Genomic DNA, 18473 nt, shown 5'->3' on the forward strand with positions numbered 1-18473 from the left:
CGTCTCCTCCATAACTCCAAAACCATGAAACATGGCAGCCACAAACTTTGTATGCATATTCAAGGCACTCCAAGGTGGTGCATGAATGAAATCTGGGGGTTGGAGTTAATTCAAACACCCCTTTTGAAGATAATTTAGGGCGTTCTGATCACAAAAAAACAAAATGAGCCTTCCCAAGATGGTGGCATGCCATCTTGTTCAGCCCTCCAGAGTCTGAAGGCATCATTTACTTTTGTCCTCAACAATTCCTTGACTTGAAACAGGCCACAACGGTTTCTTAATGATAAAGTTCCTCACCCACTTTCCTCACTTCTGTCATAGAATGCTGAGTTAATTCTCATACCTCCGTGGCTTTATTTAATTTCCGCACATTCCATAACCTCGAGAATGTCAAAATCTTCGCCGAATTTCAAAATTTAAACTTCTTTATTGACTTCAGCAGGAGTTCCGACTGCTAACAAGTGTTCACATGTCCAATTTGTACATCGCTTGACATTCCGGGCGTCAATGTGTGCATGGTGTTTATATAACCAATCGGCAATGGCTTGCCAAGCCAGCCATTCCTTAACCGTTTCGTTGGAATGCTTGCTTGAGTGCTTAAACCATGTGGCGAGCACTCTGCAATACTCGCACTGTCACTGAATATATCGATCGACTTGAACAAAGTTCAGGGCCCACTCGCCTGCATTTGATCGTGCGGTGGTTCACTCGCTGAAAATGTGCAATTTTATTTTACATCACGATTCCCCTTTTTGTACGATCTTCTTTCATTCCACGACAAGTCATTTCGGCATCGATTGAAACATGTAGAAAATTAAAATGTTTTGTTTTTAAAAGTTTCTTCAACCATTTTGTTGGAATGCTTGCTTGAGTGGAGTGCTCGTAACATCTCCGGAGTTCAGAAGGCAAAATAAATTTGACGATTACAACGAGTTAAAAATGTTTTGTTGTTAGAATAGCAAAGCAATAAATTGCCACATCACGGTAGGATAGCCGAGAGGTCCACAGGCTCGCTCAAACTCTAAGTTGTTTTGCCTGGGTTTGAATCCCGACCCATCTGTTATCCCGGTGTTTCACAGGCAGGGTGATTCATCAATGTGTGTGCCGTCTCTCATCATCATCATCATCACACCATTTGAAAACCTTTTCCCTGAGCAGGGGTCAGCTTTTTGCAGGCTCCAATCATGGTGCCCTTTCTTGTGGCAATGTTTTTTTTTTACGGCTGGATGCCCTTCCTGACGCCAGTGTGCCGACTCTTAGATGGACATTAAACTGGACGTCATATCTGCTGGAGTACATCCTCTGTCATCTGTTTTGCTCCCACCCCTCTTCCCCCAAACCCTCCCTCTCCATTAAGGACTGACAGTGTAGTTTAAAATTTGTCAGGTGGATGGCATGAGTTTTAAATGGAAACTGGTGGTTAAATAGAAAATGTTGCTGTTTGTGCATGTTTTATTGACTTTCGCTTCCCCTCCCCTCGTGCTGCCTTCCCCACCCCTCCCCTCATGCTTACCTCCTCCCAAAGCATTCTCCTTGCTCCCACCTCCCTCCCAGAGTGTGTTGTGCCGTTTGGTGAGGCGTTGCACTTCCCCAACTTCCGAGCTCCTCCCCCCACTCCTCACTCCCTCCTGTCTCTCACCCCTCTTCTCTAACATCCCTCCCTGCCCCCCCCTCCTGTCTCTCACCCCTCTCCTCTATCAGCCCTTCCTCCCCGCTCTCTCTTTTTAGAAATAACAGCCAAAGTTTTGACCTCAAATCATTGGTGCTTGAATTCTGTGATTTCAAATTTCAAGACAAGCAGAAGAGAATTGAGGATTTTTGAAATTTGGTCCATGTTGACCTATAGATCGCAAAAACAATGGGCTTCTTGTTTACGACTCACTCTACCATTTGGTGAAGATCGGTTTGAAATTGTGACTTGAAGGCAAATGACATCGGCCAGTAACAAATCACGAAATAACCGAAACCAGACACGGCTCTCCAGTGAGGTTTTACAAGAAGATTAAATTCATACACCGACTCCCGTTCAAGGTCCAGATCCCCATCTGGTATCTCAGTGGGACACAAAACATAAACTATTCTGATGTATGGGCTCCACCAAGTGCCTTTCCAGTATTTTTTCTGGAGTTACTTAAATGACTTAATGACAGAAAAACATTAGGAATTTGATTCTGATAAATCGTATCCATTGCCAGGGGAAGTTATAAATGACAATGAATTCGATAATGGGAATGAAAGCATTTCCTTTGTTTGTTCAATTGAAGAATATTGAATGAAAATAAACATATTTAAATGACCATTAACATAATTTAAAGTCTTCATCTCATAGAACTTGTCATATCTGTGTTGCCCAGGGGAATTCTATAAAATATGTATTTACAGTTCCAAAATAAAATCTCCACCCCCTTTCAAGATTTACAGCTTTTGTTGCTTTATGGCCTGGAATTAAATAGCATTAAATCAGACTTTTTTCACCTTTATTTACACATCGTAACCCACAACTTCCAAGTAAAAAACAAATTCGACAAATTAAAAAAAATTAAAATAACAATACAAACCGAGAAGATCTTGTTTGGATAAGTGTCCACTTATAACAATTGTAAAGAAGAAAAAGAGCAATCGGCAATTGCAGACCCTCACCAGGACTTGTTTTCTGTGGTGTTTGTGTGCTGGTGTGTTATTTAATTAATGAGAGACATTATTAGAACTACCACTTTATAACTGCTGGCAGTGGTGACTGGGTACGAAGACGTCTCGCTTTGATTGGACACCTGACCCGAACCCATGACATTTTTTGTTATTATTAAACTGAATTTATAATGGGATTAAAATGAATTCAATTCAAACAAGTGGTGCCAGGCACAACAAATCCTGCCCATTTAAGGCATAAAGTTATTTTGGGGATCAAATTTAAATTTGATACATCCTTAACCGGAATGTTGATTATAAGGAATATTTTAGTCTTAGTTTGAAGTCAATTAAACAATTTTTGACGAAATTATGACCGTAAAATGATTTTGACCTTTTCGTGACCTGACCTTATTTGACCCAAAAGTTAATGGGGTCGTCCGAGTTTCATTACCCACCTGTGGATACAATTTGACAGTGTTTGAGCCAGCCGTTTTCCTGTAAAGTTGTATTTTCGTAACCTGTTTTAGTTTTAATGGAAAATTTGTAATTTTGACCGATGACCATGTCCCCCAAAACTTCGGACCCTACCGATCTTCACAAATATGCATTTTTCATTATTGGAATGGGTAGGATTATAAGTGACAAATATAATAAGGTTCACTATAAGCTTAGTTTGAAGTAAATCAGATCATTTTTTATGAAGTTATGAGCGAAAAACGATTTTGATCTTTTCGTGACCTTGACCTTTGATCCAATTGCACCCAAAAGTTAATGGGGTCGTCCAAGGTTCATTGCCCACCTGTGGATTAAGTTTGATAGTGTTTGCTAAAGCTGTTTTGCCGTAAAGTTGCTAACAGACAGACAAACAAACCGGACAATTACAATATCCCGTTCCCTCCCTCCGGGGGGCGGGATAATAAAATGGAAGACCAAATAGGTACAGCTCTGCATTAGCCTGGTGTTGGCTCAGTGGTTAGGGTGGTTGCTTGGGGTCCTAGGGTCCTGAGTTCAAGCCCCGTTGGCTGCTGAATTAATACACCAGGGGGTTGACTCAGCCTGTCATCCTTCCGAGGTCGGCGAAATGAGTGCCAGTTCCAGTGTGTGTACTGGTAACTGGTAGAGGGGCACTGCATCAGCGACACAGAGGCGCTTCAAGAAATGATAGCTACCCCAGCAGCTGAGCTGCCATACGACCACCACCAGCCCTGCATTGGAGTAATCAGGAGGAACCTGGATAGGATTAGCATTTCAGCTGCGACCCCTCTTCCCTCCAACCCATTCAGGCACAGCCAAGACATTCACCACTAGCGAGAGGGACATATCCCATTTACGTGCAAACCATGAAGAAGCGGACACTCGTCTTCCGCTCCATGCGAAAGATGCTTTAGAACAAGGATTTGAAAAAATTATAAACTGCAAGGACACAGACGTTTTGGTGATGGCCACAGAATTGTTGCCAGGATCCACTTCAGAAATTTGAATGAGAGCAGGAACACTAAAAAACATTCCAGTTCACTTGATAGCTATTCCATCAGAAGTGAAGCAGAACCTGATTCCATCCCATGCCCTCACAGGGTGCGATTCCACGAGCCAGTTCTCAGGGAGAGGTAAAAAGAGTGCCTGGAAGGTCTTCCTGCAACACCCATCTTTGCTTAGTGGCTTGAGAGAGCACGAACTTTCTGAAATGACATTTGGTGAAATTGAAAAGTTCGTGTGCATTTTGTATACAGGGAATGACAACATGGAACATATCAATAAAGTGAGACACCACTTATTCGTCAAGGGAAGAAAGTCACTTGAATCCCTCCTTCCTACTAATGATGCCCTTAAACATCATGTTGAAAGAGCAAATTATCAAAGCTGTGTCTCGAGGCAAGCACTTGAACCCAAACAAGTGCTCCCCGATACAATAACTATAGGCTGGAAAAAGGAAGGGAACACATTAAAGCCAATCCTAACGACACTGGATTCTGTACCAGAGAAATGTCTGCAACTCGTTACATGTCAATGCCGAGGTGGTTGCACAGGTCGATGTGGATGTGCTGCTCATGCTATGCCTTGTATTGCAAGCTGTTTCTGTGGTGGAGTGTGTCACAACTCAAACAACCATGTGGATGAGGACAGCAGCTAGTTATTCCATGGAGGTATACCTCCGTGGTTATTCATGTAGTAGTACTTCTTACACATTCATGTCGGCCAGTACGCCTACCTACAAATGCCTAACATTTTACCACAGGTACTGTACATGTAGTGTGCTGCTGGACCCTTTAGTTCTACTATCCAATCATTTGAATCATAGTTAATTAGTCCGCATTGACATAATGCACTAATTTCACAATACATGTAGGTACTTGTCAGATCCTATCAAGGCATATGACTAAAATTAAGTAATTTAGGATTCAAGGGGTCCAAATTCCTCCCTTTCCCCCCCGTCCTTGTATCCACTTACATCTTCATCTCATAGGGCCCAAATATGCAAACTATATTAACTGTGGTATCCATGTGATCACTGCTGAAAATAAAGTTGACAAACCCAAAATTCCGATTTTTCGGGAAAAAGGGCCCAACATTGACCCTCTTTAATTCATACCCCTTTTAAGACTGAGTAATGGGAGTTTTTTTCAGAAAACTGCCCATATGTCTACTTTAAAAGAATATTTGTTTTAAAGATCTATATTGAATATTAATATTTATTCTGGGGTTTAAACTAAGCAGTAGCCTAAATTTAGGGGTTTTAAGGGTCACATGACGTTTTGGACCCTGGAACCCTTAATAATCACCCCATTGAAATGTTTTTACTATCAACTTTTAGCTAATGTTTGTAGCTACAAGATAGGTAGTCATTTGATGATTTGTGATTATTGGCTAATTAGTCATGAGCAATAATGTAAACCCACACCCCACATTTTGGACAATTTTCCAAATTGTGTTTTTTGGGAAAAGAGTTAATTTAAGACCCTTTTCAGAAAAATCTGGGGTGGCATCCACCAGGGTCCAAAGCACCACCCCATGGCCTAACTATCCATGGTGGATGCCAGCTTCTAATATAAAATGATTTTAAAATGTTATCCAGGCCTCTTTTTTCACTTCGCCTCCCTACTAACAGTAGTCTCACCTGTGGTGAAAATGTCATCGCAATCCGACAAGCGGTTGCACAGAAAAGAAACCCACTAAAGTTCTATGCAGGCAAATAAACAAACAAACCGACCCAAATGTAATACCCTCTCCTTCGGCGAGGGTAATTCGCTCAGGTGTAACAATCACCTTCAAAATTACATACCATGTTAATTGGCCTCCACCTGTGTTAAATTGTCGTGACTGGTGGAGTACCCACCCAATGGGTGATCTAGTTCCAAGTATGCAACATGTTTTTCTGACACATACCTTTCTTTGGGCGGTGTATACACGACTGACAGCTCTGTTTAAATACAAAAAAAAAACATGGGTTATGTGCATGAAGCAAAATCATACCTCCTGATCATTCAAAACACCTCACTGCATTGGAAAACGTGGGTCAGGTATACTGTAAATAGACATACCGGAAATGGGGTCGCTTGTAATACCCTCCCCCACCTAGAGGCGGCGCTACGACACATTTACAAAGAGAATTTGCATCCTCCCCTCACGACCACCGGAAAAGATAAAGCCCCCCTCTACATTAGATATGGTCATGCTGATCTTCTGTAACAAGTCTGGATGTAATTGGCCCAGAACTGCAGGAGTAGTTGCATGAAAAATAAACAAACACACATACACCGGTTTGGGAATTATATAAAGGATTCTGATTATTTCCGAATAAAATCAGCTGTTGCAAAATGTTTCCTCTGCTGGGTGGTGTATTTCACAGCAAAGACTCAACCACGAACATCAAGGAGCTTTCAAAAGACCTTCAGGATAAAGTTGTGGAAAGGCACAGATCAGGGGGATGGGTATAAAAATATTTCAAAGGCCTAGAATGTCCCTTGGAGCACAGTCAAGACAATCATCAATAAGTGGAAGGTGTATGGTTCCACCAAGACCCTGCCTAGATCAGGCCGTCCAAGCAAGGAGGAGACTGATCAGAGAGGCCACCAAGAGGCCAATGGGAACTTTAAAAGAGCTACAGGCCTTTTTGGCAAAGACTGGTCACTGTGTGCATGTGTCAATATCCCAAGCACTCCACAAGTCTAGCTTATACCGTAGGGTGGCAAGAAGGAAGCCATTACTCAAAAAAGCCCACATTGAGTCCCATTTGAGGTATGCAAAAAATACACACTGGAGATTCTGAAGCCACGTGGCAAAAAGGCGTGTGGGCTGACAAATGTAAGATGCAAATTTTTGGCCTAAATGAAAAACGTTATGTTTGGCGCAAACCCAACATAGCACATGTTGCACATAAAACAACATAGCACAAGTAAGGAGGGTTGTTGAAAGAGTGTGGGGGATTGCAGAATAGCGAGGAGAGGAGAAGACTCTGTGGTGCTCAGGGAGAGGGGGCAAGAGAGGGGGCAGAAGGCAGTTGAGGATATGAGGAGGTGGAGTGATGAGATGGTCGTGATATTGCAGGGGAAGGAGGCAGATTTGTGGATGTGAGGGGAGGCAACTTTGAGAAGGGTGAGTGAGGGGGGTGAATGTTGGGAGAAGGGTGAATGGAGAGAGTTGAGGGAGAAAGGTGAGGGGGGACTTTTTGAGAAAGGTGAGAAGGAAACTTGGAGGGAGAAGAGTGTGATGGTTGCTGGAGGGAGAGAGGGAGGTTGAGTTGGCTCTGAAGTTGGGAAAAAAAGAATGGTTGATGGAAAGCGAACATTCAAAGCAAACTGGGGTTCTTTAATTCTTAGGTCAAAAATGTGATTAAAGACCTTTCTGGATGGATGCAATAAAGGCGAATTAAGAGAATGGAGAGATGAAACGCTGTAACAGTTGGATTTTTCAGGCAAGGTATGAAGGAAAGGTCGAATTGAAAGCAGTCTGTTGAAATGGACGAGTAGTGAATTATAATACGGTAATGAGAACCACACGTGTGAAATAGTAAAATGAAGTATTATTAGAGATTGTTTTCATTACTATTATTTTTTGAGAGTTTTCATCAGATTAGGTAATGGAAAGGTTGCAGAAAAAATGGTGAGGTGAATGGTGAATTTGGACTGGTAAACGCAGAGGGTGGAAACAGATCGCGTGGTTACGGGAGGTGTGTAGTCAAAAGTGAATTAATTTATTTTAAATAAGGATTGCTTAACATTTAGAAAAGGGAAGGTTGAAGTAAAATCGTGGATGTGTATGGTGTATTTGGAACGGTAAACGCAGAGTGAAGCTGCTGGGTCGATGAAAAGTATCAGGAAGAGGGTAGAGAGAGACACGTGGTTTCAGGAGGTGTATAGATCAAAAGGATACAAGGAAAATTATTAGTTTCTGATGGATTTTTGATTAGGTAAGTCTGGAATGGGAGGTTGAAGGAAGAAATAGTGAAGGTCATGGTGAGAGTGGGTCAGCTCAAGTAGAAGAAAGATGACGTGCCAGCAGGAGGAAGAAGAAGAAGCAGGATCGGAACTCATGGGTATGCAGGGAGGAAGGTAGTTTTTTTTCCTTTAAATTTAAGACAAGAAACAGAGTGTTTAGTTGGGAGAGCTGGAGAAAATAGGAATTGAAGGTAATAGGGAGAGAATACAAATAAAAATGATTGTACACCAAGAGGAGAAGGATGGTAGGCCTCAAGGAACCCAGTAAGACAAGGTCGACGAGAACTCGCAAAATAGCACGATTTTTGAAACAAAACCGAACTAGGAACACACCGTAACATGTAGGTGAGAAAATAAAGTTGAACGGGACAAAAATCGACTGGAAAAATAACTGAGAAAGTCGGCAGAGACCCCTGAGAGAACCTGCTGTTGCTGCAAACCCAGAACCGGAGACCATCAACATTTGTCCATAGTTACAGACATACTCATTCCAGTTGCCCATGGATTTTCAAATCTCAATGTTACACAGGTCAATAAATTCCTTATTTGGATCTGGATCCTCATGAGGGATTTCTGTTTGAATAAACATCAGTGGTGGTGGTGTTTCTTTTTAAACAATAGCCAATCAGCGAAGGCAATGCCCTTGTGGTGCACTTGAAAAATATTATCAATACCACAAGTAATATCAGTCCCATAAAAATCCAGTGCAAAAGTGTTTTTTTTTTCCACTGTCGAGGCACGTGTGAGAGCTAACACAGAACGTATAACAAGGGGAGCAGGAGACAAGAGGGGCAGTGTGGAAGAATTCAGATATTCTGTCGGAGTCTGAGACCATTTATTAAACAACAAACATGCGCATGGAGAAAGAAGGAAAAACAAGACAAGCAAGATCAAACACGACCCTCTTTCTGCCCAAAATGCACACAACAATGCTCTTTATACTATTTTGACAGGAAAAATAGGGAAGGGTAAGAAATCTGGCAAGATTCAACTACGGGAAGGGCTGACAGGCACAAGGAAAAATAACGAATAACTGCAACACATGACCACTTTGGGTGGGAGGGGAAAATAGACACACTCAGGACAGTTTGCAGATTCAGTGCTAGGTCAGCCTTGAAAAAATGATGATAAGTTTGGGAGGAAAGGCAGAGAGTGGATGGAAGGAAGCGTGAGCTCAATACTTTGAACATGCATTCTCAAAACACCTCGCCTGTTTTCATTCAGCGAGCAAGGCCTTTTCGATCAAAAGCCAATATCGAGTTATTTCATTTTCCTCAGACAACAAGGCGTCTGTTGCAGTAGCCTTCCAGGAGTTATTTAATTTCCACTAGACAATGGGGTGGTGGCAGCAAGACATTCTTCTCTTCAGCAGCTTGGCAGTTCCATTTAAACATTGGAGATACTAGTATTGGTTATATGTATTACAGTGAGATAAAAGCACATCAAATTGAATAAGATACAATTCTACTTTACTTGCCTATTCATCAACATCACTATGGAGGTTAAAAGACTGTCAGGGAGGGGGGAGGATTTACTGACAGTCATTTGACTCCAGTACAAAAGTAAGACCTCATTTTATACTGTGTTCAATTAAACAGTCCCAGCAACAAGTGAATATGATTAAAAATAAATGAACATAATTATTTTTTTACTTCCACATTCCTCCCTTTTGTCCTATTAGGACAAATTTGAATAATTCTGTTACACGTGATCACCATACCCCGTTTCAAAAGGAGAAAAAGAGATCCCTTGCATAAGTTCATCCACAATAATGGTAGCGAGCGCTCATAGGAGAAGAATGCTGGATGACAGCCATCTCGATAGAGCCCCAGTCGGGTTAATGGGCATTTCCACCTCGTCCACAGCCTGTTCATCAGTAGCTGTCACATGTTGTAAAGGCGTGCCACCCGAGGCTGAAAGACAAGTGGGTCAAGGGTGTAGATCGAGCAGCACCCAACGGGAAGCAGTTTAGGCGCTCCTTCAGCCGCAGAGGAGGGAGGCCCCGGCTGGTATGAGCTTGGGCCCGACACTGGGTTGCAGATGACTTTGAAGGAGACAAAAAGGACTCGAGATGTGACCCAGAGATCCAGCCACAGCAGAATTTGGAGCCCTGAAGCAGCAGTTCGTTCAATGAACTTCGTTCCGCGAAAGCGAGCTATGCACGGCGGAGGCAGTCGTGAAGGCCCGAACCCCCCCCCCCCCACCCCCACACCTTTGGGCACACGCTGCACATGCATCTCCGTATGGACCTTCATTGTGCATTTTGCTTTCATGGCAAGTTCACAATGCACCTGCAGAGCAAGGGTTTGCGAGTATGGTTGGGGTTGCTCTGACGGGCTGGTGCCATGCAACGGAGACGTTAAGTCTTTGCCTTGCCAGAGTTTGACTTATCTAATCTTATCTTCAGCAGGGTTTTTTATTTTTATTTTAACATGCTCATCTTATCTCCTCCAGGAAGGGGGTCATGCCATGATCACGTGATTGCCCAATTGCCCAAATCTGGGTTCTTCCCATCGTCCAATCTTTCGGTGGAAGTTCTTCTAAAGCTTCGTTAAGACAAAATTGTATACTGCATAGTTCAACTGCTCTCAATACTCCGGAACAAACAAAATCAAGGTTAAACACCGATGAATTAAATTAATCAATAAAGCCTACATGGGCATTAATTAATCAATAAAACTGACAAAGGTCAGTTTATAGAAACATTTGTTCTTTGTTACATGATGTATCAATTTAAACTTCGATGACATGTCACAATCTGAAGAAATACCAATTGCACATATAACATTCCTTTTCTTGTGTTTAAAAAACATATTCATATGTACTTTTACTTGTGTGGATGTTATCGTTACAATATGCAGCTGATGTACAAAGGAAGTACATCCTCAGAGTGAGTGGAAAGAAGTGAGTGGGGGCCATTGCCCATGAACATCCCTTGATTACAGTGACCTTACTTAATCATAGTGATCCTGCACAGAAAATCTTCATGTGGTTCATTTCTAAGTACCACTGCAAAACCGGTCAATTCAAATAAGCAAATTGATATCAAAGCTTTCAAACAAGCTACAACCAAAACTATTGCAAGTACAGTTAGCAACCCTTTCAACAAGTAATGGAGGATATGGACTCCCCATCCTCCAAGGATATGTTTTAACGATGAGACTATGCCCCACCAAAACTCCAAGTAGTCATGATATTTCACACTTTCTTCGTGTATTTTTAAAATTAAGTTTGCTATATTTCCATGCTGATCTCGGCACATTCATCATTCCTTTACAGTTAGCTTGTGATTCCCAATTTTATAACATTGACCAATTTGATGATTAATTTTGTAACATAGACCCTCCTTCAATATAATAACTCAACTTAACAATAAATAACTCAACTTAATACTTTATCAATTCAATCCATAGTAACTTTTGCCGGCCCTTAATTAAAAGAGCAACTCGTATCATGAGATCCAGAGCTACAGTGATTGATAATATATTAACCAATCAAAATGAGTTACCATTAACCAGCGGTGTGCCTTGATGCAATATAACCAATCATTTACCTTCTGGATGACCAGTGTTCTAAATTACTGGTTTAAATTATACTGGCTGTTTTAAAGGTGCAGACTCTAATATTTTCACTTCATTTTGACTCATAAACTCCACAAATTCTGATCTATTTAAGGTGTTAAATAAAACAAATTGAGAGAATACTCTGTCACTTGAAGACCCTAATGTAGCTGATAATACATTTAAATTAAGATTACAAGACATATCATAAATGTTTCCCAACCTGCAATTCCAAAACAAAACTGTTAAACTAAAGCTCGGATGATTGACGTGCTGCCAAAAATCGATCAAGCACAAGATGAGGTTGTACAAAAATTCCTTCATGTACTTTCAACTGATAACGAATTCAAATTAAAACAATTTTGAAAACAAACAATCTGTTGACAAGACAAGCAAAACAAAATCACCACAAAAAGAAGCCCTCCCAGTAAAACTCAAATACCAAAGGAACCTGGTCTATAATTAACCCATTAATTAACCAAAAGAAGCATGAAGATTTGAATGCCATAATGAATTGTAATGAAGAAAAGAAACAATCAACATTGAAAAATCTTTTTCTTTTTTAAACTTTACTGAAATGGATCCTTAGAAAGCTAAATTCCACCAGGTCAAGTTGATTTTTTTTTACTGTTATTTGAACGACCATTACTTGAATTCTAGTAAGGCCCATTTTTAATGAGCCAAATCCAAAAGTAATCAACTCAGTTACCATACACATCCCCCCACGAGTTGCCAACTCTCCCCCATGTTTATGTGTGACCAACCCGGTAGGTGTGTGGAAATCACTTTTCTGATTAATATATAAGCAAACATTATCATGAGTATCACTTGTCGACCATGGGAGTACCCCCAATCTCTACCATACAGATCAAAATATACTAGTGTGCTGTTGGATGTAAATAATTCAAAGCTGAGTTGCATATTGATATATTAATTAAACAGAAATAATAAAACAGAAAACAAGAAAGACATCATAAAGGAGTCTTTTTTTTTGTGTCTCTTTTTTTCGTTTCTTTCTTTTTTTCCCCAGGATTCCCAGTCTGTGACTTCCTTTGCAGTGAGAGGAGTGACTCCATGCGGCTTGGCCTTGACTTTTTACAGCAGTGCGAGTTGTCGAGCTGCAAAACTTGACAGTGCCCCCAGATCATTTTTGCTGCAGAGCTCTTTCTAATGAGTCTTTTTAGACAAAGTCACCAGGTTTGAAGCCTTAGCAGTCAGCGGTGGCTGGCTTCTGGCAATGCTTCCTTCACCTGCACAGAGAAACTCCTGACAGCACAGTTTAAGGCAATACAAAACATTAAATTGTATCATCTATTCATTTTATATTTCATAGAAGTTTCCCAGTTCATTTTATTATTTTGGAACCATCAATCAAATTTGCAACTGGATATTGCCCATAAATCTCTTCCCGCGGTATTAACAGCTGCTTGCAAAGCAGGAACATCATCAAGAGAAGGACCAATTTTTTTAAAACATATGTTGCAAGGAGATTGGTGTTAAAACATATTGAGACACCAATAGGGAGTTTTGGAAAATGGTTGTGACTTTAAACTTGTCTGTTTGAGCATTTACCCAAGAATCATCATTGAACCCATCTGTGGGGTCATCACACTTGATAACTGCAATTGGGAAGGGCAAAAGGATTGCCAATAACAAGTTAGCAATAAACTGACCATTCTTTACCGGAGTGCCGGTGGATGTTATAAACCCTCGTTCACACCTCAAGGCACCAAAATCATCCACAATGCCATACGCACGGTGCGAATCAGTGTAAATCAACACAATTTGGCCTTTTGCTAAGCAACACGCAATAATTAAAGCAAAACATCTCAGCTTGCTGGGCTGAGCAATTTCCTACTTTAGAAATCACATTTACAGAGAACAATGGTCCGTCAACGTAAAATTTGGTAACGGGTGTCTCGTCACCGAGCGTGGCAAACACACGCTCCAACATGACCATCCACAGTGGGAAGGAGAGAGGCAGGACTCGATGATGAGCACAGCTGAATTGTAACACTCGGCATGGTTGTTAAAAACAAGTTCCCATACAGCAACCCGCGAGGCCAACAAACGCCAATCACCCGAACATCAGAAGGACACGCAAGCATGCACTCAGTCATTTACAGCTCTTAAGTCCTGAACAAAGCGCTCTTTAATTTTTTCTTCTCATAACTAGCTTAGTTTTCGCTCACCCACCCCAAGCAAAGGATATCGTGGAATCTTTAAGGTTCACAAACTAATGCCAGCCTTTCCAACTTGACCCCATCTGAAATATATTTTGCAGTCACAATTTTAATTTCACAATTTAATCAGCATTTCCATTTCACAATCCAAGACTGTATGGTGTTTCCAAGATCAATCAAATTGACTAACAACCTGTGGCTCCTCCACATGCATGAAGATGCACGACATAAACACATGTAACTCAAATTAAAGCAGCCATTCGAATGTGAATGTGGATGCGGAAAATCCCCGAATTATTATTCCACAGATCCCAATGCGATTTTTTTGTATATTTAAAAATAAATCCATCTTATTCCCCACCCCACAACATGTCCGAGTGCAGAAACTGTTTTTTTTTGGGGGGGGGGGGGGTTCTGAGTCTAAAATATATTTCAAGCATCGAACATGATATGTAGTCACACTTAAACAGCAGACAGAAGGGATCACCGGTCCGCATTGCACTCTCGCACGAAAGGCATTATCATCCATTTCTTTTTAAAATCACATTGCACAACTAATCGCTTGCCCAGCTAAGAGTCAAACACCTCACAATTCCAACACAAACACTTCGCAGAGCCTACGTGTAATTAATTTCCACACTGTGCCCGCGATAACTCGCCTCCTCCTCACGAAGGAAACGTCCACATGGCAAAAGCTTGGCTAAAGTTTATTTGCATATTTATCCAATGATATTCATAAATCAATATTTTAACCCAAATTTTTCTTCACCACTTGATGTACTTGCTTCACACATCAATCATTATAAGAGGTATTTGCCCTGGTTATGTCTCGTAGTTATTAATTCATGCCAATCTTGCAGCAATTCCATAATTCTCATTTGAGTTCGTTATTATTTTATGCATTATATGCAAGGAATTTTGCCTGCAAAGTATACTCCTCTGCTTGAGTCAATAAAGCCCATGTTTGTTATTGAGTGCCTGTGCTACCGACTCAGCTTCCTGATCAAGGGTTTTTCTGGGTGGTTTGCCATTGCCTTCCCAGCAGTAGTTTGGGCAGGAATTTCAATTTAACATCCATCAACTAATGTCGGAAGACAGCACGCCTAGTTTAACGTCCATCAGAGGGATGATGCACACATTCATGAATCGCCCTTCCTGCTAAGTTAAAAGCTGGGTTGAAAACACACACACACACACACACACACACACACACACACACACACACACACACACACACACACACACACACACACACACAATTTGTCACGGGCCATCGCCATGATGACGGCGCTCGGTTACAGAATGAAGCCTCGTGTTTGTGGAACTCCTTGGAGGGCAAACTAGTGAAGGAAAATGGGGGCATTACTCCCCACTCCTAAATCTGCATCTGGATTCATCACTTTTTGAATGAAATAGAGGGTTTCAGCACCCATGATGCAGTGCTCAGACACCATATTGTTTGGCAAACTAATCAAGCGAGAAAAGGTAAACAACACCTAACAAGGCCAAAGTATTAGTGAAACCCTCCATCGCAGTCAGTGAGACTAACGAGATAACCGTGCTAGATTGCACAAGAACTGATGCTATCGTTGCCAGGGAAGTGAATACAACCAACAAGGCAGCGCGCATGGCATTATGGGATAGCTCTGAAACCCCTATATTACCAGTGGATGGAAAATTTCCAGATATCACGTGGACAATAAAAAGAATGGATGTGAAATGGATCCTCATACATGCTGATGCACACTTTTAATGCACACCCGCCTCTACACATCACATTTTAAATCACAAAAAAGGATTAAAACATTGGGCAGGGTTTAGGGACTTGCCCGTCCGACCAAACAATGAAGCGTGCTCGTTTCTGGCCGGTACTTGGGAAACTTTACCTCTCAATATTATGTCACCAATGAAGAAAAAAAATATGACGATCGCAGGATCATTGGGAAACTTGAGTATCCAAATAGATGCATGGAAGATCTACTTTAGTTAGAGTGCAAGCATCTTTAAATAATACTGTTAAATCCTCTACGAGGACCCACTCGCATCTTTTTCACATATTTTCACAATGTAAGGGAAGCGGTGAGCATTCAAGGTCAAATGCACCCTGCCCTTCCCGCCACTGCCGGGTACAGCGCGATCATTCACTGCGTGGGAACACACCAGAGAAAGACCCCACTACATGGTGTCCTTCTCGGGGCCCCCCTCTTACATGAGCTCATTTGCAGTGTGAAGAATGATGGATCCATGTTGGTCTCCATTCGCATTTTACAGCAGTACGAGTGGTCAACAGAATTTGGTACAGCCCAATTCACTTTGGTTGTAACGTGTTCTTCCTTCTGAACAGATGATTCCTTGTGTACTTTAATGAGCACGTTATCTCCTGGACTAAAGTCGTGACAGTCCTCAGCTGCTGCTTCTGGCAATGCCTCCTTTACCTGTGAATGAAACACACTCATAGTATTGGTTAATGCAACACAAAAGGAAAGCATTGTATCATGCATTTGGTGTCTGTCCATTTCCTTTATGCTCAAAGGTGCGGGGGACATGTTCGTCCCATCTCATGGGGTGAAAGTCCTGTTTTCCTACATGGTGTTGAGCACATCACCATTAGTGCCAAAGGTATAGCCTCTGGCCACTTAATATTGGTCTGTTCACAAATTTTGGTGAGTTTGTTCTTCAAAATTCCATTGTGGCATTCTACCACTCCTGCAGATTGGGACAATGACAAATACATGTTTGTACCCATCTGAATGTGTGCAAGCGGCCCTGATGGTGGTGGATGTGCTCTTTGGGCAGCCTGATGCCCTTCACCTCAGTTATGCTTTTGGCAAATCAAACATATCTTACAATATCGTTCTGCTACCACCATGAATCCAGGAGCATACCAGGTTTCACAAATGATATTCCACCACCCCCTTGCTCCTATGGCCAATCCCATGCACCAAACAAGCAATCCATGGTAGCATTGCCTTTGGTGCCACCACTCACTTATTCTTTGTCCAAAGCCCGAGTCATTGTCGATCTCACATCCTGCATCACGCCAAGATTGTCTCTTAGACTTGTCCACTGCACCCTGTAAGTGTAGGGTGCAGTGCACTCGGCCACTGCACTGCACCCTGTACGTCGTTAATAGATGGAGAATTCTCTAAAGTCTTAGCTACAAGCTGGGATGTGACCACGGCGATTGGTGATCTTGCAGCTATTTTTGCGGCGTTATCTGCCATGGCATTTCCCTTAGCAATGCTATCGCTCCCCCTCATGTGTGCTTTACATTTAATAACTGCAATAGCGGAGGGAAAAACGCAATGCTTCGAGTCGGTCTGAAATTATTTGCGGACGTCATGTATCCTCATTCTTTCCATCGTGTTCTAAAGTTATGAACAACGCCGTAAGCATACATTGAATTGGTGTAAATTGTGACAGATCGATTAGGCATTAGATGCTGATTTACATGCCCGCATTAACACGACGAGTTCTATCAGTTGTGCGGAATATGCTTTTGGCAATTTTCCACTCTCTACCACTTCTGAGTCTGTACAGATAGCATATCCTGAGAGCAGGGAACAATCATTTGCACTCGAAGATGACCCATCTACATAGAGCAGCATTTCCAGGTTTTCCAAAGCGACATCTGTTAAGTCTGGTTGTGGCATGAGCATATGCATCACCACCTCCTCACAGTTATGCGGCTCCCCTTTGTCCTGTGTTGGCAACGACGACGTGTGATTTTGCAAGGCACACCTTCAGATAACTGTGTGAATCACAGCCATTAGAACAAAGTCATAAGTTGTTGCCCTCGAGGTGGACAAATGTTGAGTTTTGGCCTGTAAAAGGACAGAACCAACACAGTGTAGGACACGCAAAAGCAAATGAGCACCCAACACAATGTCCTCAGTTTTTTGTACCGCATACGAGGTGGATGTCACAGCCCGCAAACAAGGAGGGAACCCCAATGCCACGGCATCCAATTTAGTGCTGTAATACGCTATCGTGTGCATTTTCCCCATCTGGTTGGGTGAGCACTGCTTGATCAAATCTGCCTTTCTCATGAGAATAAAGATAAAATGTTTTACGATAATATGGCAATCCCAACCCCAGTGTGGATGATAAAGTCACTGACCATCTCAAAGGCTTTGTCTGCTTCATTTGTCCATTTCTGGGGCGCTATGTATACCAATATCAAACAATGGTCTGGTCAAGATAGCATAATCAACTATACACTGTCTACAGTATCCCGTCATCCCAATAAACGATCTCATACCCTTTTTTGTTGTCTGTTTTGGAAGCTCCAGAACAGCTTGTATTCTGTCAGAACAAAAGACCCACTTTTATTCTGTCAGATGACATGCGGCAGGTATTTCCTGCAGGTATCAGAACAAAAGACCCACTTTTATTCTGTCGGATAACAAGCGGCAGGTATTTCCCTCCAAAATGTGCCCGAGATATTTGACCGTCTCTTGATAGAATTGCAGCTTGTCTTTTGACGCTTTGGGTTCCTTTGGTGCCAATGCATGTCAGACATGAAATCCTTCCTCTTCTCCAATGGCTTGATTTCCGATCATCAATTTGGTTTCAGACGAGGTCACTCTACCCTGGATATGCTGCTTCTGCTCTCCCCTCAATGGATGGAGGTCCTCAATGCCAGACAAGAAATCAGAGCCATA

This window comes from Eptatretus burgeri, chromosome 1 (assembly GCF_056783735.1).
Source record: "Eptatretus burgeri isolate ZD-2024b chromosome 1, Ebu_testis_v1, whole genome shotgun sequence".
Classification (NCBI taxonomy): Eukaryota; Metazoa; Chordata; class Myxini; order Myxiniformes; family Myxinidae; genus Eptatretus; species Eptatretus burgeri.